Consider the following 20,175-nt stretch of genomic DNA (forward strand, 5'->3'; position numbering starts at 1 on the left):
CTCTTAGGAAGTCAAAATACCGAAACCAATATAGAGATCCTTTCTTATCAAAGGCCCATGGTTGAAAACATGTTTTCTCTCTTCTTCTGAAAAGTAGATGGAGTCATATAACAACAGACTGAAACTTTAATGGTTTCAATAGAAATGGCAGAAAAAGAATTGGCTAAAGATGAGCAGAGTTAGCTCATACTTCTGGATACTTCAGCTGTGAGACCCTTTTTCTTAGCCAAATTTTAAATTTTCTCTAAGCTTCACTTTATTGTCTATTTAGATATTTAAAATTTAATCCATGACATTTCCTCTAGCTCTACAACATTAATAATTCTACACACAATAGACTTATCTTTTCTCTCAAATGTCCTTGAATGCAGACAGCCTGTTTTGAAAACGTCAAAACAGCTTAGAGGACAGAAATAAGCAATCTGTATAAAGAGTCCCAACTTTCAGTATCAAAGCAAATGTTATCATGAAGTCAGGCAGACTCACTAAGGTGCTGTGAAAATACATCAGTAGTCAAGTGGTCAATGCAGGTACAATTAGACATAGTTTTGAAAGGCGATATTTCTAAGAATTCAGTAACAAACTTTCAAACTAAGCAACTATAACTAGGAATAGTCACAAAAGTAGTAGGCGAGTAAAACAAAATGAAAAAAACAAATATTGGGAATTTGCACTGAAGTTTGTATGTGGGATGCAAAAGAGTATTATCAACATGTGTTTTGTGAAATAAATAAAAAAGAAATAATTACTCAAGGGATACTTTGGAAACATTTTATTACAGATTTTTTAATGTCCCCAAATGGAGTATAGCTCATAGGATGAATACACAATGGAATACCCAAGAAAATAAATTTCAGTCTTCATTTTTTTTTTTCAAAATGTAACTCTAAACCTAATGAGCGAACCCAAGACTGCACATTTTTTTAGGCAATAAGCCAACACACTAATCCCTTCTGAAGCAGGGAAAGAGAACTGGAGCCTTTTGTCATATTATCACGATAAATGCCACCACTAGTCCAAGGAGGTATCGCTTACTGTAGAGCTCTTGCATGCTAAGGAGCAAATGACAGGAAACTCTGGTCCTTAAAACTGTCACAGGCTCTCAAGTATAGAAATATACTTTATATATTCTGGTCTCAGAGAGGGAGCCATCCTGTGGCTGATGTCCCATCTGTACAACACCTATATTTTGGAACTAGGGATATGACACCATTCGAAACTAAATTATGCTTAATTTGCACACCCAGCTTTCGGCTTGCACATTCTTTTACTTGTTTTGTTTTTCAAGGACCAGTTAGGAAATTGGAAATGACTATTAGGCAAGTTAACAAAGAATTGTCTAATGAGGGTTGGTAGATACAAAAAAAGAACCAGCTGTTAAGTTCTTCTGGAATGAAAACAAGGCTGAAGTCTATGCATCAGGTTCTAGGGTGAAGGGCCAAGTGAAATGGCTTATTGGGTAGGCTCTTGCTTCCCAACCTGACAACGGAGGTTGATGCCTAAGACCCTGCGGTGGAGGGAGAAAACTGTCTTCTAGTAACAAGTGCCTCTTGCCAAATAAATAAATAAATAAATAAATAAATAAATAATAAATAAATAAATGAATAAATAAATAGTGTGTATTAAGTAATATATAAAATATTATGTAATCACATATATATGTATATATATACATATATATAGCCTGGTCTACAAAGTGAGGACAGTCAGGGCTACATAGAGAAACCCTGTCTCAAAAAAAAAAAAAAAAAGACAAATTTCCTACTGGTGGCTGGCTCTTCAGAGTGTACATAGTGTTGCTAATGTGTACCAAATAGGCCATGGACTCATCTTTACTACATCAGAGAAGGGGCTCTTTACTATCTCTGATAGTCAAATACTGTAGAATGAGCATCTCCAGTGTATCTGATCTTAAGAAAACGAGCACCCAAGCCTCTGTACTTCAGAGATGCTTGTGTTGAAGCTGAAAATAGCAGGGTATTTGTGTCATTTGTGACTTGAAGCACAGCTGAGCTGGCAAAGCTTTATAAGACTGTTTCTTTCAAGGTACTATTCACATGAACGTTTTTACTTGACAGCTACCGGGGGTGGGGGATCAATGAATTAGGTTGATTTGTTCAGCAAAGGTACCCCAGGTCATCCATGTTGCTTTTATACCAGCAATATTCTAAGCTCCAAACACTCACTCTCTAAATGTGTTTTTATGAGTAAGGCAAGAGGTACTTGGCCTTCTAGCTTCATTATTTGAGCAAATGACCAATGATGAATGCCTAGGCCACAGCCACTTTCTCCTTGACACTTCAAACCTTCCCGGGGATTAGTCATTGGATAAATCTACCACTGAATTGGTTCTAAATTGTAGGGTCGTCAATAGAGAAAATAAACAAGAAGACATTACGACCTGGGTCCTGGCCTAAAATGCTTCCCTAAATTTCCACAAGCTGTTTGCCCGAGCCAAAAGGCAGACTCACTGTATATGGGCTGAGATGTCAGTGAGACTTCAGAATTAGGTCCAGTCTTAAACTTTCAGTCATGGAACCAAGGAGAAATAATTTCTGACATACACTGAAACACAAGGTAAAATAAATGGAGAAACACAATGAAAGATCGGTCAAAGAAGCCAGCATTACTTCATCAAAAAGTTACGGCATGGCTACAGAGGGCCTCTGAAAGCCAGAAGAAGAAAACAGGAAACAAACTAGGAACCTACCACAGAGGGCCTCTGAAAACCTCTGCCCTTCAGACTGTCAAAGCCGATGCTGAGCCTGATGGCCAACTGTCGGGCAGAGTGAATGGAATTTTATGTAAGAAGTGGGAAATAGCAAGAGCTGGAGAGGACAGGAACTCCACAAGGAGAGCAACAGAACAAGAAAATTTGAACACAGGGAACTTCCCAGAGACTCATACTCCAACCAAGGACTATTCGTGGAGATAACCTAGAACCCCTGCACAGATGTAGCCCATGGCAGGTCAGTGTCCAAGTGGGTTACCTAGTAATGGGAAGAGAGACTGCCTCTGACATAATCTGATTGGCCTGCTCTTTGATCACCTCCCCCTGAGGGCGGAGCAGCCTTACCAGGCCACAGAAGAGGACAATGCAGCCACTTTTGACAAGAACTGATAGACTAAGATCAGAAAGGAGAGGAGAACCTCCTCTATCAGTGGACTTGGAGAGGGGCATGCATGCAGAAACGGGAGGGAGGGTGGGATTGGGAGGGGAGGAGGGAGGGGCTTATGGGGGATACAAAATGAATAAAGTGTAATTAATAGTAATTAAAAAAAACTTGAAAATAAAATCCCGGCATTGTCTTAAAGGAAAAAAAAAAAAAAAAACAATCTTGCTCTGACAGACTTCATAGTGCATGAATATATAAAATATATAGGACACACATATAATGCACATATTTATATCTTTTACTTATTGTGCTGTAAGACAAAATTATTTGTAAGATATTGTGACAAATATTATTTGTCACAATATGTATTTGCTGTTCAAAAAACATTAAAATTTGTCTGAGAAGAAAAAAAAAGTTACGGCATGAACTTAAGCTTATTTCATATTTCTGGCTCTATTATTTTTATCTGTAAAATGCATGCTTCAGAATTCAGGGCATGCTGTACAGCTATGTCAACTTGACACAAGCTAGAGTAACTTGGGAAAAGGGAATCTTAATTAAAAAAATACATATATATTATACATATACATATATGTATGTATGTATATATATGTGTGTGTGTATATATATATATATACCCCATCAGACCTTCCTGTAGGCAAATCTGTAGTACATTTTCATTTTCTTAATGGATGGCTGATGTGGGGGAGCTGAGCTCACTGCAGGTAGTACCAACCTTGGTCTGGTGGTCTGCGTGCTCTGTGAAAGCAGACAGAGCAAGCAAGCTATGGGGGAGTAAGCCAGTGTGAAGCACTTCTCCATGGCTTCTGCCTGTACTCCCTTGGACAACAGACTATAAGCTGTGAGATAAAATAAACCCTTTCCTTCTCAAGTTGCTTTGGTCATGATGCTTTATCAGAGCAACAGAAACCATGACGGAGGCACAGGGTGTCTACAATTCAGGATTCACTAGGGGGCATTCAGAGGAGTGTTAGTGGTTCTGTGAACAGGTTTTGTGTTACTGTAAATGGAACAATTCAGATTTAAAAACCGTTACATTGTTGCTAAAAAAAAGTGTATATTTGGATACCATCCACATGCATGTTAGTAGTGTACTTTGTAGGATGATTACTTTGTTTGCGTTGTTGTTTTTAGTCTCTGAAATCCTAAGAATATGTCAATCATATCTTTCTAGAACTTCCTCATTGCAAGTCTGGAATGAGATATGATTGGTGGTAATCTTCTGGGATGGACCTAAAAGACTCACAGGCACGCTAACATTTAGAAGCACGTATCCTGGCCAGGGTGTGACTGGCCAACCCAAAGCTCTATGTTGGGACGTTGTGTTGCCTTTAATACTGTAATGTTGCATGTCCTCCCCATTCTTACACTGTATTTTCTAGCGTATTACTGATAAGGGCTCTGATTTTTTTTTCTCACAGTCGTTGATCAATGACATGGATAATAAATATGAATAACAAATCAGTAACATGGATAATAAAATGGCTACAAATAAGGTTTCCTATGCTACAATCCACAGACCCAGAGAGGCTAAGTTACGGAGGCTAACTTAGCCTAAGAGGTTAAGGGAGGATGTGTGGATCTCCCTGGGAAGGGGAAATACCATAGATATTGCAGGTGGACTGAGGGTGGGTGAGGAGGGAGGGAGAGTGTACCGAGAGAGAGAAATGGAATTGGGGGGCAATTGGGGAGCCAGGTAGAAACTTAGTGCAATGGAAACTCCTAAGAATCTACCAGGGCGGCCTTAGTTAAAACTCCTAGTAATGGGGAAGACAGAGCCTCAACCAGACATCTCCTATAACCAGAAAAGACTTCCCATGGAGGGTTTGGGACCTCAACCCAGCCCAAAACCTTTGACCTACAATTTGTCCTACCAGCATGATGTGCTGGGGTAACATCCTGAGAGTGCCTAACCAATGACTGGTCCAGCCTGAGACCTATGCCACCCCTGACACTTCCTGGAGCACCAGAAACCAGAGGCCAAACAGCCCAGACACCTAGGACAGTACCAAACATGACTAGAAAAAAAAAAAAAATCAAAGAAATAATGAAATGATTCCTAATGATATTCTCCTATACACATAGATCGGTACCTAGCCCAATTGTCATCAGAGAGGCTTCAACCAGCAACTGATAGAAGCAGATGCAGAGACCGACAGCCAAACATTTGGCAGAGTTGAGGAAATCCTGCTGGGGGTGGCGGAGGGAAGGACTGTAGGAGCCAGACTGGTCAAAAGCACCACAAGAAAACCCACAGAATCAATAAACCTAAACCGACAATCAGGAGCCCGCATGCGTCTAACCGAGGCTCTCTGAATGGATGTTAACGTTGTGTGGGACTCATAACAGAAGGAGGGGGCTGATTCTGGCACATCTGCCTACTTTTAGAACCCTCGTCCTCCTACTGGGTTGCTTTAGTCCAGCCACAATATGAGGGAAGGCACCTAATCTTATATCAACTTGTTTGGTTGATATCCCAACCATTTTCTAAAGAGAAGTGGAGGAGGAGTGGATGGGGAGGGAGAAGGTGGATAGGAGAGGGAGGAGGTGAGGTCCTGAGGAAGGGAGGGACAACTGTATGTGAGATTTAATATACAAGAGAATAAATTATTTTTTAAGAATGTTCCCATAATTCTGAAAGAAAAATAAATTTAACATTATGTGTCCACTGAACAAGGTTTTTTAGGTTTTTTTTAAATTGTTGTTTGACATTTTCATACATGTATATGATGCATTCTGCATACTTTCCCAGTGTTCCTTGTCTCATTCCCACCCCTGTCAACCCCAGTTCCTCCCTACAAGTCCCTTTGCCATATTCATGTGTTTTTATTTTGCTTTGATACCCAGTGAGTTTAACCAGGGTCATCTGTGTGAACCTGGGCAAAGAACTCTGCATTAGGGTGAGTTAATCATCGGTGGTTACACAACTGATGGCAGTGATTCCTAACTTCCCAGAATCTATGCGTGGTGACAGCCCACTCCCTGAAGCCTTCTCCAGTCTAAGGTTGGCTGTTGACAGCCCTCCCCCTGCCCCTTTTGTGAAGACTGAGTGTCAGAAAGAGCAGTGGCACTTAACTCACTATTGGAACTATATCATGCCTGGTAAGGGCACAGCTGCCCGTGACAATGATCTTTCCTCTAAATCTCATGAAATCCTAGCACTCGGAAGCCCAAAGTTCTAGGTCCATCTCATATGGACAGTGTTGAGTTTGTTTTGTCTGGTGGCTCTTCCAGCTAAATTATTATATAACACACACAAGGCCCAGATGAGCGTCAATAAATGAAGTGACCCAGAATCAGTCCAAATAAACATTCTCCAGTACACCAAATATTGCTGTAACTGTGAGCAGATGCCACATTTTTGTTGAAGAGACTTTTCAGAGCACTGTTCTTATTCTAACATCGTTAAAGAATGAGGATGAAAGCATGTAATTTGATGAACATACTTGATCTATTTTAAACGTGTGCACATGCACACACACACATACACAGCTTGTTGAGGTTCACAATTCTTTGACTGGAACAGACAACAAAATGATTAAAGAGGGCATGGAGATGCTTTGAGCAACCAAAAGAACATTGATGTAACACCCACTATGGCTTGGACATGAAATCCACCCACCCAGCCCCAGTTCTTGCATTGAAGCCTTGGCTCCCCTGGGGCAGCACTATGCTAAGAATGTCCTAGAAGCTTTAGAAGGTGAGGCCTAGCTGGAGACTGCACGTGTGCTCTCGGGGACCGTATATTCTGGCCCCTTTCTGTGCCTCTCTGTTATCTGTTGTGGGGTGATTTGCTTTGTTCCACCACACACTTGGGTCCGCAACAACAAAGCAAGCTGACCATGAACTTTTAACATTGTGAACTGAAACAAAGCTTTCCTCCTTTTTCACACTTTTTGTCACCGTAGGGACAAAATGATTAACGCAGCATGCAAGACATTACAAGTGATAGATTTTTTTTTTCCCTCTGCAGTGGAAAAAATATTTCTAAGTTTCTGTACAAAAGTAATTTAGTTTACCACAGCATGGACAGTTAGGGGTCTGAGAAGAGTCAGAAATGTTCCTTAAGTTAAATTGCTTCAGATAGGATCCTTGCGATTGATGCTTAGAACTCGTAGGATACAAACTATAAAAGGCACCCACAGCAACCCAGCCTGCCCATAACATTTGGGAGACCAAAATAGTGCCATTTTGAGTAACAGCACAGTTCTAAAGCTCCACAGAAAAGGATCCTTGACCATGGAGCATCAATACCCATCATTTCTAGAAAAGTTTTGGCAACGTATCACATCAATTTATTTGATCTCAAAGAGAACTGATGTAATATTTAAAAAACAGATCTGTTCTTTGTATAAACGCGAATTAAGAAAAATGTAAATCCGCCATCTAGGTTTATTTTTAAGTAGGGGCTTTAATTATATATTTATAAAGCTAGGGCATTCGATGCCTTAAACAGTTAAGAGAATAAGTGGGATTTGGCAGAACATGTGTTCTGATTACTAGACAGCTGATGATATTTGGAACATCAAGATTCACAGAAATGCCATTCTAGAGAGATGCTGTCAGAAAAACTTGGAAGGGATCAGACCTGATTGTGGCTTGGTTCTGTTCTCCTAGAACACAGACAAACCACATTCTCCTTCCTCCCTCCCCTCTTCCACTAAACTGTATCACTTCTGATTGATACTCATCTTTGTAATTTGTACTTTTTGAAAGGATAATTGCTACAAGGCAAGTAGATGAAATAAACTTAAATAAATCTTATTTTCTAGCTGATCAAAAATGAAGTGTAATGTACAAAATGTTTTCATCATGAATCTTAATTCTGTTCAACATTTAAAGGCCATTTCAAATTTATTCTGGCACAGGATGACAGATGGTTATTATTTTTCTCCTCATAACCCATTTTAGGCTCTACAGCCACACACATTAACAGTATAAAGAGGCAGGGGCAGTATTACCCTACAGCTCAGCCATAACTCCTTCACAAGGCGTGCAACGGTTAATAACTGAGTACACATGCTCGAGGCAGAGGGTTGGACTCTTAATGTTCCATCAAACCACATTGACAGCCATGCTGTTCCACATGACGACCATCTTGCTATTTCACAGAACAGGCATGTCAGACACAAGAGATAACTTCTCGGCCTTCTACCACATACCCTGCAGGAGAAAACGAACTCGCCAAGTAACTATGCCAGTCATCTGCCTTAAACAATTACAAACCGCTCACGCTCTAAATATTTAGATTACTAGGAATTTCAAGCTTGACCATCCTCTCTCCTCCAGTGTGCATTAGAGCTTCCTGGTCGCTTGCACTTGAACATTGTGTTAACACAGCATATGAAACTGGTTAGGGCGGCTGAGGTGTTTGGAAGGAAAGAATCTTGATTTTTATAAAGACTGGCAAGAAGATAATTTTTTTTCCATCCAAATTTTGTTAAAATGCACTCCCATCTCAACTACATTTGTTAAAAAAAAAAAAAAAAAAAAACCTGTTTCAAGTCACTTTCTCATTTGTATTGACTTTCCTGTTATTTTTAGATTTTAAAACTAATCATCATAAGTAATAATATCTGTGATGAGAATGCTAATAATCCAATTCTACAAGTGGAGTTCATCAAGGAGGAAACATCTTTCCCTGCCTGGGTAGGATTGGTTTTATGACTTCAGGGATGCCGTACAGAATCTTCCAGCAATCTTCAGCGATGTTCTCTTGACTTCTGGGTAATGTTTTTCTTAAAAATCTTTTGCAACCAGGAGTGCCTGGATGCAAGTTTGGGGTGGGTGGCAGGGACTGGGGGGGGGAGCATTCCAAGAGGTATTACCGATAGCTGGCAGGCGCTCTGTCTCTTTCCTAGGTAATGAGGCTGCTAATGAGCTACAAGTGAGTGATGCCATTAGAGTCCAGGATTTGAGTCTGAGGCAAAAAGAACAGTAAATGTAAACACTTAGCCCTATCTCACAAATCTACAGAATTTCAACTGAGAATTATAAAGTAGGCTGTACATAATAAAGAATAAGAGTGGAGGGAGGAAACACTAACAAATTTTGACCTCAGGAACAATTATTTGCTCTTAAAAATTAGTTGAAATAAATGGATTAAAGATGTGGCCACATTCTTCTTCACTTGATTTGTGAATTTTTTCCTAACAGAGATGTGTTCAATTTTGTTTATATGTCTGAAAACGTTGTCTCTAAACATGTAAGTTTAAACATCAGACAGTATATTCTCAGAATCATCCTCCAGTGTAGGCTATCTGATGGCTTTTGTTCCACTTGAAGTAAAAATCACAGCTTTCTCCATCTTTCTCAGCCGTAGTTTCCACATGATAACTGTGATGGTACAATGAATTGGGAAAAGAGTTATCTTTCCATCACTATACTTCCTTCATATCATCTTGAGCTCTCCTGTTGCTAACTGATTGTAACTAGTCCACAATAATGCTCAAAGGGTGGTTGGCTATTTTATCTACAATAACCCTATTCCTTTTTGGAAAGTGTGTCCAACCCATTAGATGTATTGAGAGAAAAAAAAAATAGTCCTATAGTTTTTCATCAGCAAACAATTCACAAATTATCACAGACATGTTACCCACCCCTTAGCTATAAATGGCCACTCACAATAACTGTTTCTATATCCCAATGAACTCTCACTGAACTCAATAGGAAAAAGCACAATGAAAGATAATGGGAAAGTTAGGCAAGTGGTGAAATTATAAAGCAAAATAGGGAGGGAGCTGAAATGAGAAGGTTTTAAATGCTGGCCTACGTAACTTAGGCTTCACTTAACTGGGTAACCACGAGCCTCTGAAATGGCTACAGGGTGAAGGGTAATTATCTGAGAAGGGCGTGAATATATATAAGCTAGGATAAAGTGCTATCTAGATTCACATGGCAACATGAGGATGCTGGAAAATGCATACCTCAGAGGACAAGGGAGCTACAAGTACCATCATTCAGCCATCAAGGAAATGCTGAAACAGAGGGAGCAAAGGCTGTTAAGGATGCATCTGAGATTTATAGTGTGGACTTCTAGGAAAACAATGCAGCCTCAAATAAACAGGGCAGCTAAGAAAAGATGCTTCTCTAAGTCATGTTACGAACCAGAAGGGGGCACTAAACAATAATGTGGAGCCCCTTAATCCCTGGGGTTATCAGTTTTCAGGTGCTCTGGCTTGGAAAGTTCTAGAATGTGATACTGAAAACATTTTCCAGTTTTCCAGAAAAAGTCAGCAATGTGATGCTGGAACCCAGGAGAAAACACAAATCCAAACATATAGGTGTGGGATGCCACTGTGCAGAGGTAAACTTGCAAAATTAATGAAATCTCGGAGTGACAAAACCAAGAGATGAGGGCCAAGTGTGAAGCAAAGCTTGACACAGATGGAAAAGAAGGTGCAGAAGGATAGCCCAAGGAATGCAAGGAACTGGGGTGCCCCTATCCCAGGTGTCTGTACAGAGGACGCATGGATGTGACATTGGCATGCGCTCTACACCCTAGCTCAATAGAGACTGGTCCACCATCACCGGCAGCACTGGATAATTATGTCAAGGGTGGCTTGAGGAGCCGTGTCACGGGAACTGGTAATAGAAGGAAACTGGTGTCGGGAACTGTGGCATGTAATTGGAGTTTGGGAACGTTTCCAGGGAGAGCAGGGACTTAAGCTCAAGAGAAGAGTGTGACTGAAGGGAGGAATCTAACTGTAAAGGACAGCTGAATTCATTGTTAAGAATATGGAAGACACGAGCCTAGAATGGGACAGCCAACGTGCAAATGTGCAGGAGTTGGCAGAAGATGATTCTCAAGACCGTGTGGGAAAACATTAGCTCAATTAGGCTGTTTTCTTGTGCGAAGCCAGGAGATGCGCACAAAAAAAAAAAAAAAAAAAAAAAAAAAAAAAAAAAAAAAAAAAAAAAAGACAAGCAAGTGAGGAGAAAAGATGCTGTTGGGTCTGCCTTCCCCCCTTTTTACTCCTCTGAGTTCCTTGGTTTCGCCACCTTCCACATTCTTGGGAATATTTTTGGAACAATTTACGCTTTCCTGTCCTGCTCCCTAACTGATCTGCTTGGGCTGAAGAACTTAAGACTGTAATATACAGGCTGGGTTCATGCTCCACCCACTTGTCTAGCGCATGTTTGCTTCTTCCTGCTTCCTGCAGCATGAACAACTTCAGAGACCTCACCGTATGCCTTCTGAAGGACCCTGTGGGAAGCGTCTGCCAGGCTATCAAACAGTTTGCATCTTCTGACCAAGGAGCCTTGTGCCCTTTCTCCTCTGCAGAGCTGTTTCCTGGGGCTAGTCAAGGCACAGGCAGTGGACTGTTTCTGTCTATACACATTGGTCCCTGGCTTGCTGTCAGAGACCAAGCTTTAAATAGCTGAGGGGGCTTGATAAATGGTGTGAAAATTTTATGGTCCTTCCGTCAGGTGCCATAATTTATTATCACATAATGCAAAGTTAGAAGAACCAAAAGGAACCATCTCACAAGGGCAAACAGTGTGGAGGCAATGGCCCTCTGACACTCTGAGGCCACAGGCATTATATGGATCCAATAAGAAAGTTGCTTCTAGAAATGAGAAAACAACCTCTTGATCTTGCAGAATGTTTTTGGACACCTAAAGGCTCTTTTATTACTGCGGCTGATTAAAATGAAAAGTTTAAACGACTAAAGTGTTCTTTTTGATGAGTTTTTGCCATGAACTATGGACCTTGTAGTCCAGTGGGACTTGAGCCCTTTGATCCTGGGCACTCACATAAATTCAGACCCATAAAACATCATTGGATTTCGTCTTACTGGTGTGGTTGATCTTGCCAGATTTGTAAGGCAATCTTGTTTTCTCCCCTCCCCAGCTTTGAGCCTGTCTACCATTGTTTTACAGAGAAAGGAAAGTTATTTCTATTGGGTTTTAGCATTCCAACTATCACAGTGAGCCACTCCTCGGAACGTTAGAATTTCCAACAATAACAACAGGAAAATCATGATACCATATTGTATTCATCAAGATTGGAACCAATGTTAATTTATGTGCTCAGAACAGAATGTCAAAAAAGGAATCCTTGTTCTCCATCCTAACAATCGCAGATTTTCACTGTGTAGGATAGTTAGAGGTGATAGAGTTTGTTGTGAGCCCGGCTCTGACATGAGCCCAGCTCTGACATCTGAGCCATCTGAACAACACAAGTTTGAGGTGGGAAGAGTGAAGTCAGATTTAGAAGTCCTAAGTATCTAGCAGGACTAAATTTAAAAAGTTGTACTTATGGGAGAAATAAGGGATTATTCAATCATATTTTGTTATGAAAAGATATTTAATAAATACAACTTAAATACTTGATCTATCTTCTTTCTTTATCTTCTAATCATTCTCCAGTATTTGTATATGTGCCCACAGTCCCACATTCCTTTAACTGGAAAAGTAAATTTTTGCTATAAGGAATTTATGGAGTATATTTGACACTGCACAAGAAGAAGGAGGAGAAGAAGGATTGGGAGGAGGGGGAGGAAGAAAAGGAGGATAAAGGAGAGGAGGAGAAGGAGGGGGCAGCAGCAAAAACGCCATCACAATTTATGAGCAAGCAGGACTACAAAGGACTTCAGAAAGGCCTGTAATACAAAGACCAATATAATCAATAGTTAGTCATAATTATGTTTTTAGAAATAAAACATTAATTTGGGCTATCAGAAAAACCCATGATGTGTTTAGCCTATTCATTAGGCTGTGGAATATTAATCTCAGCTGAGTAAGCAGTTTTCAATAATTTCTATTTCATAGATTTTTACGAAGGCTGGAAAACTGTCCTCACAAGAGTCGTGAAATGTTTCGACAGTTCTACAGAGTGTGTACTTCAGTCTCCAGGTGATTCTTTGTGAGGGTCTCAGATGTACTCTCTCAGGAAGCATCTCAGAGGTCCATCCAGAAGAGAAGCCCCACCCCCAACACACACACACACACACACACACAGGCACTCATGTCCTTGTCTTCTAATGTGAACATATTCGCTTGTGTCATGGAAACAAGCTGCTTTATAACTCAAGACAGGTCAAGTGTTCACAGTTTCCTACCATTCAACCCTTAAACTTTTCTCTGTCAGTTTTGACAACTGTATCTTTTCTGAGCACTTTGAATTCTGCTCATTATAGCTCTACAGCAGATAGGGCATTGAGCTAAAATTAAAACAAAAAAATGCATACATGGTTGTATGATGTAGACACTTACAGATATTTTAAGAAACTGCCCCTGTTGCTGGACATGGCTGTCTGGTGGTGTGTATACGACGAGTTTAGCTACAGGATGAATGCCTAGTTTTCACTTGATATGCTAGTATGTTATAGGTACCCTTCTCCTCCCCAGTAATTCACTTGAGAAATCTTTAGTATGTGCTGATAAGATCATGGGTACCATAGGCAGCACTGAGCTGTAAATATTTGAAGAAGTGGTTCTGAACCCTCCTAATGCTGTGAGCCTTTAATACAGTTTCATGTTGTGGCGACCCCAAACCATAAAAATTATTTTATTGCTAATTCATAACCGTAATTTTGCCACTGTTATGAATCATAACGTGAGTATCTGATATTTCCTGATATCTGATGTCGGGCTATAAAGGAGTCAGAACCTCAGGTTGCAGCCACAGTTCCAGCAGATGACACTTCTGGCCCAGATACAAAACAAATGCTCCTGGCCAAAGAGTATAGCTCTTCTTTCACACCTACACCTTGAAACCACCAGTGTCTCTGACTGGAATGACCATGGTCCTGCCCAGCTTCCCCTCCACTTCCTAATACCCACCTCTATAAAAAGAACCAGGGCTTTGGAAATGTAGATCGGGTTCTCTCTGTGTACAGTACCAGCCAGTGGAGCTCACTGTCCTGAGAGTGAAACTAGAGGGCTTGAAAACACACCTGCAAGGCCCCATGCCTTCCTGTGCTACAGGGCTTTTAACCCACAGGCCATGATCAGCAGGCAGGATGGCAAACAGGCAGGCCAATTTGTGCCTTATGCCAGCCTTTCCTTAGGGTCATACTGTAGAGCATCACATTCAGGAGGTTCAACTTCACAGCACCTTTCCTCTCACACACGTGTAAACATAGAACCTAGGACTCGGTAAAAATGACTTTCCCATTCTGAGACATAGCGTAAGAAGTCTGAAAAGTCCCACCTCGAGGCTTCCTTTTCAGCTGCTGTCCTGATTGCCACTCACTATGCCCTGATGACCAGGCTCTCTGTGGTCCTTTTGAGTAGCCAAGCTCCTCACACCTTTAGGCTCTACTTAAAATGTTACCTCCTAATAGTTTCCGTTCTTGGCCACCAAAGTTACAGCCTCTCAGAGCACACCTCCAAAACACTCGGCATGCAGCATCCCATGAGACTCATATTCTTATATTCCCTTTCTCCCTCACTTCCTCTCTTCCCCTCCCCTCCCTTCTCCTCTCTCCATTTCAACGCATGGAAATCTGTTCTGGTCCCTCTAGCTTCTTCACAGTGCCAACAGCCAGTAGGCATTTCATTAATATGTACTGGATGGATGGATGGATGGATGGATGGATGGATGGATGGATAGATCTCTAACTTAATTTCCTTTTCTATTTTTAAATGAAATAGATGACCAGTCTCCTCCTATCCCTCATCCTCTCCCTTCTTCTTTCTCTTTCTCCTCCTCCTCTTCTTCTTCCTTCTTTTCATTTTTCAAGACAGGGTTTCTCTGCGTAGCCTTGGCTACCCTGGACTTGCTTTGTAGACCAAGCTGGCCTAGAACTCCCAGAAATCCTCCTGCCTTTGCCTCTTGGAGTGCTGGTATTACAGGCATGCACCACATGCCTGGCTGATGACCAGTCTCTTAACTCATTTTTAGGTGTTCTTTTGTCTTTGACATGTACAATGAATGTATGAATGAATAAACAGAAAGACAAACAGATAAATGAGAGAGAAGCAATAACACCTCTGTAAATAGATTTTAGCCTTATCTCTGTATATAAGCATGCACGCATTTTATGGGTGTGTTTGTATATGAAATAACTAAGTTGGACTATTTTTTTAAATTCCATTTCTTTTGAGCAAAAACTCTTTTAGTATAAAACGGGAGTGGCTTCAAGCAGCAGAAGAAAGCCTACTGGTTCTAAGAGAAAAATGGGTCAACCTGCCCTCTAGTGGTGAGTGTAGAAATTGCTTCTAAAATAAAACCAGATTCCCTATCAGGCAGAAAACTGTATTTCTCAGTTAAGACTGTTTATTATTTACATTTGTACCAGATAAGGAAAATTAAGACAAAATTAGTGGAACCATACCAACAGATGCACCAGCCACCACAAACATAATAAGACATTCTCACCCATTTACGGCAATCAGAGAAATATCCATCAAATTAAATTTTAGGAAAAAAAGTTCTCCCCAACAATCATTCTGCATGAAGAATCAGTGATAACTTAGTACAAATCTCCATGCCACTGGGAACTAATGAACACACTCTTTGCTCTACCAGGAGTTGTCAGTGGGCACGACTTAACAACATCTGAATTTTGAGGGGCAAATGCTCAGTGGGAGGGACCCTGGCTGCTGGGTGTCCCGGGGGACTGCCTACTCCACAGCCTCCTTCAGAATTCAACTCCAAGTCTGCCCACGAGCGTCTAAGGAGCCTAAGGGGCTCCATCTCAACATCCGCAAAGCAGCACATGCACAGGATTTAATTCTGTTGAACTCATGATATTATTATGCACAACAAAAACATGGATGGAAAATATCCCTTAAGGCATTCTTTCTTCCTTCATTGGCATCTTAGTTGCACTGGTATGAACACTTAGGGGAATACCAGGAAAGCTTTACAAAACTCCATACTTCACATTTGTGGCAGTTTTGTTTAGTGTCCAAATTGATCCCTTGTCCTCACAGGAAATTATGAATCCCATGTGCTTTGTTGAGGACAAATACACAAATGAATAGGTCTCAGATTAACCTTCTTGTGAGTTTAGCTGTATCAGCTCATGTGTAGAGGGCACTCAGTTTGCTCCACCAGCAAGGTGTGAACCACTAGAAAGGGACCAATGGGCAGGGTCAGAGGTGGAAAAATAAGAATGCCCACAAGTTTCTGTTAGTGAAGGCTGCCATACCATCTGGTTGTCTTGGGGACAAGGTACAACCTAAGTTAATTTTCCACTTGGCAGCTATCCCTGGACCATTTTGCAGTAGGAGTTACCATAACCATAAATATGACTGCGTTGTGCAATGAATGGAGCCTGCCAGAGGCCACTTCTCAGTGATGCTTCTCTTTACTTAGGCGCATGTGATGAATGGAGTAAACCAAAATATTTCCCGTAAAGGGAAGGTCAAGTGCTGGCCGGTCCATTTCCTTGTATCCCACAACCCAAAGAATATCAGTTAAGAACAGACAAAAACAGCCTGTCATTTCTAGGACAGTTCCAAACTGTTTAAAGTGCTGGCCCTAAACATGATTGTTAAATTATCAAGCACCCCACAGGCAGACAAAGGAAATGCTTTTTATTTCCCCTCTTTCACCTTTAAAAATGGGAAAAAATAGAGATTCAAGTACGTCCTTTCACCCCACATTCACACTTCCCTCCTGACACTAAGGGGGAAACGGGGCCTTCCATGGAACTTCCAATAGTTGTTTTCAGAGCTGTTTCCTTCTTCAAGTTGCATACCTGACCTGGTAAAGCTCCAGGAAAGGAGGCTCCACTTAATGGTAAAACTGGAACCCCATCAATAGCCCCACATCACAGCCCACTGAAAAGTGGTTCACTGGTTAACAAGGATGACATCTAGAAAGAGCTAAAGGCTTTTGTCTAGTTTAAAAAGAAAGAGCAAGTGGGGATTTAGAGGCTCCGAATCACTCCCCAATAAGTGACAGTCTTTCAAGGCTTTCTGCTGAGCACACAATAGGAACTTAATTAATATTAGGTATAGTTGTTTTCACACATAAACTATAAGAAATATTTGTGCATAACCCGTGGACCAAGAACTTTGCTAGGTACTTGCCCTAGTAAGCTTTAACTGTCAAACATCTTAGGGCAGTGGCTCTCAACCTTCCTAAATGCAGCAACCCTTTAATACAGTTCCTTGTGTTGTGGTGACCCACAACCATAAAATTATCTTGTTGCTACTTCATAACTGTAACTTTCTCCTGTTAGGAGTCATAATGTAAATATCTGATATGTAGGATATCTGATATGCGATCCCCCAAAGGGTTGTGACTCGGAGGCTGAGAACCGTTGACCTAAAACCTCCAGAGGAGGAGGGAGAGGAACAGAACGGAATGGCCTGCAGGCCTGCCTGTCTTGATTGTTAATTGATACGGGAAGGCACGACCCATTGTGGGTGGGACCATCCTCTAGGCAGGTAGTTCCGGGCCATAAGGAAACTAGTAACTAAGCATGAGCTTAAGAGAGAGAAGGTTCCTCCATGGCTTCTGTTTCAAGTTCCTGCTTGAGTTTCTGCCCAGACTTTCCTTGATGGTGGATTCTAACCTGACAATGAGAGAGGAGAAGGAGGAAGAGGAGGAGGAGAAGGAGGAAGAGGAGAAGGAGAAAAAGAAAGAAGAAAAAATAAGAAAAGGTTTCCTTCCCTAAGTTGCTTTTGGACAGAGCAAAGAGATGGTTGGGTAAGCACAGAAAGAAAAACAAAAATTCCTTGCTGACTATGAGATGCCTTCAGTAAGCTGATGGGTGCCTTATAACACAAATGTGTAATAAGCCCTCTTTAAAAAAGTGAGTGTAATTCAAAAGGAAATTAGGCATGGAAATAATAAATTATATAACACAACATGGAGTTTTTAAAAAGAAGAAAAGAAAAGAAAAGAGAAGAAAAGAAAAGAAAAGAAAAGAAAAGAAAAGAAAAGAAAAGAAAAGAAAAGAAAAAGAACTATTCAAATTTCTGCTGGTCTCTTCTAACAAGGCAAACCTACACGAAATGAACAAGTGGATATTTCTCAAACTTAACTAACTGTAAACCACAAACCTATCATCAGGGAGCACTTCAAAGAGGTGCTGTTCTGTAGAACAGGCTTTGGGGAAACCTGGTTTGGAGCACAGCTTTTCAAAGTGAATGTTGGAATAATGAAAAATTTGACAACAGTTAGGAGGTTTCTGAATGTTCAATGATCAAAAATTAATCCCAACCAACTGCATAATGACTCTGAGGTCGCTCTGTCCGCACTCACCCTGGCTGGGTGACACAACTTCACAACTAATGTACAGATGCTTGCTTCCCGCTGCGTATGTCATCATGCCACATAACACCAATGGATGCTACCTGAAGAGCCTACCTTAGAGAAGACAGTGGTATGTTAAGAATTACAGTGTTTTTACTTCATTGGTAGCTTTCCACTCTTATAGAAGTACATGATCTGGTATAGAAAACAAACATTTTAATACTTTCCTCTCATCTTTCCTTAGCACTTCGTATTTAAAATTAATTATCTTTAGACTGGATAGTGTTAGAACGTTTAGTTTTAATGGTTTCAACTGAGTTCTTGAATTGAACTCAAGTTTCATTTTTAAAAAGAAAAATCACTAAATGAATTTTGACTCGGAATTAGAATTTCCAATGACTTCTAAAATGGCCCTAAAAACACTTTTCCTATTTTGTGTTTATGCAAAGTGGTGATCTCAGGATTGTTAATTATAAAATCTAAATATCAATAAAATATAAAAAATGTTGAAGTTCTACATAATTCAGTACCAGCTATTCAGCAAAAATTTAATTCTTTATGTAATAATAAACATATCTACCTCATTAGTATTCAAATGGACTTTTGTCCATGATAACTGATAAGGTTACATGCATACTTAAGGTTATTTTTCAATAAATTTCTTTATGACTTATCATGAGTAAACATTTGCTTTGCATAAGTACTTTACATACCCATATGCCCAGGTGTTCTCAGTAGCTTTTATTGCCAACTTGATGCAAGTTAGTCACCTGGCTAGAGGGAACCTCAACTGAAGAATTAGGTTGGCCTGTGGGCATGTCTAAGGAACACTGCCTTGCTTGCTAATTTGGGAAGGCCTAGCCCACTATGGGCAGCACCACCCCTTAGGCAAGTGAGTCTCAGCTTTAAAAGAAAGCTAGGTGAGTATGACTAGCCAGGGAGCAAGCTGGAAAGCAGCATTCCTCCATTGTTTCAGTTCCTACCTGGGCTTTTGTCTTCACTTCCTTCAGTTGTGGACTGCAACTTGAAAGTAAAAGCCAAATAAACTTGTCCTGGCCCTCAGCCCCACACCCAACCCCCGCCAAGTTGATTTTGTTCAAGGAGTTTATCACAGCAACAGAGAAGTAACTTAGCACAAGAGGATTGAATGAAAATAAATGTGGCCATGTGTAGAAAAACTGAAGAAACTAGTTTAGACCAACTTGATATTGAGCACCGGGCAGAATGGCCCGAAAGCATGGGAAAGTTAGATTCAAAAAGTAAGTCAAGCGTTTCCCCCCAAATACTCAACAACAACAACAAAACTCAAAAGCACTCTAAGCTCAAGTTGTTTAATTATGAAGAGACTTAATCCAGGGAAGCTAGAATAAGAAGCAGCAGCTAAGCATGTGCTTCGGAGACAATGCTGTCAGGGTGCACCATCCCCCAGGCAGAGTGGTGGCATTAGCTTTACCACAAACATGATCAATAACATACAACTCCTAAGACATTGAAAACCAAATCTCAGGAAAGTTACCTATTTTGTATGGTCATTGTACAAGAAACTGAAGTCCTGATGCAAAAACCAAATTCTCTCACACTACCATCCAACACCAACTAACGTCTCTCCCAGTCCTCAAGTGGCAGTTAAGACGGAGCTCTATGAAAGAATTGTGATGTTGATTTTCAAGTCCTAGCTCCTAAGCAACCTCAAAGGAATAACTATTGTACTATGAGAGAATGAATTTTATCAAGTGCCTGAAGAGGTCTGAACTGTTTCTACCCAGAGATTATGAACTTTCTAAGCAATGCTTCCTATGAACTGTACATACACAGAAGTTGCTCAGGCAAGAAGCTCAAAAAAAAAAAAAAAAAAAAAAAAAAAAAAAAAAAAAAAAA

At 40.6% G+C, this 20,175-nt stretch overlaps 1 protein-coding gene across 4 annotated transcripts in view; it reads right to left on the reverse strand.

Moving 5' to 3' along the window:
• Positions 1–20,175, reverse strand: part of Fmn1 (formin 1) — a 343,149-nt gene that overhangs the window by 185,329 nt on the left and 137,645 nt on the right. The window lies entirely within an intron of this gene.

This window comes from Psammomys obesus, unplaced genomic scaffold (genome assembly GCF_907164565.1).
Source record: "Psammomys obesus unplaced genomic scaffold, mPsaObe1.curated_primary_1811, whole genome shotgun sequence".
Classification (NCBI taxonomy): Eukaryota; Metazoa; Chordata; class Mammalia; order Rodentia; family Muridae; genus Psammomys; species Psammomys obesus.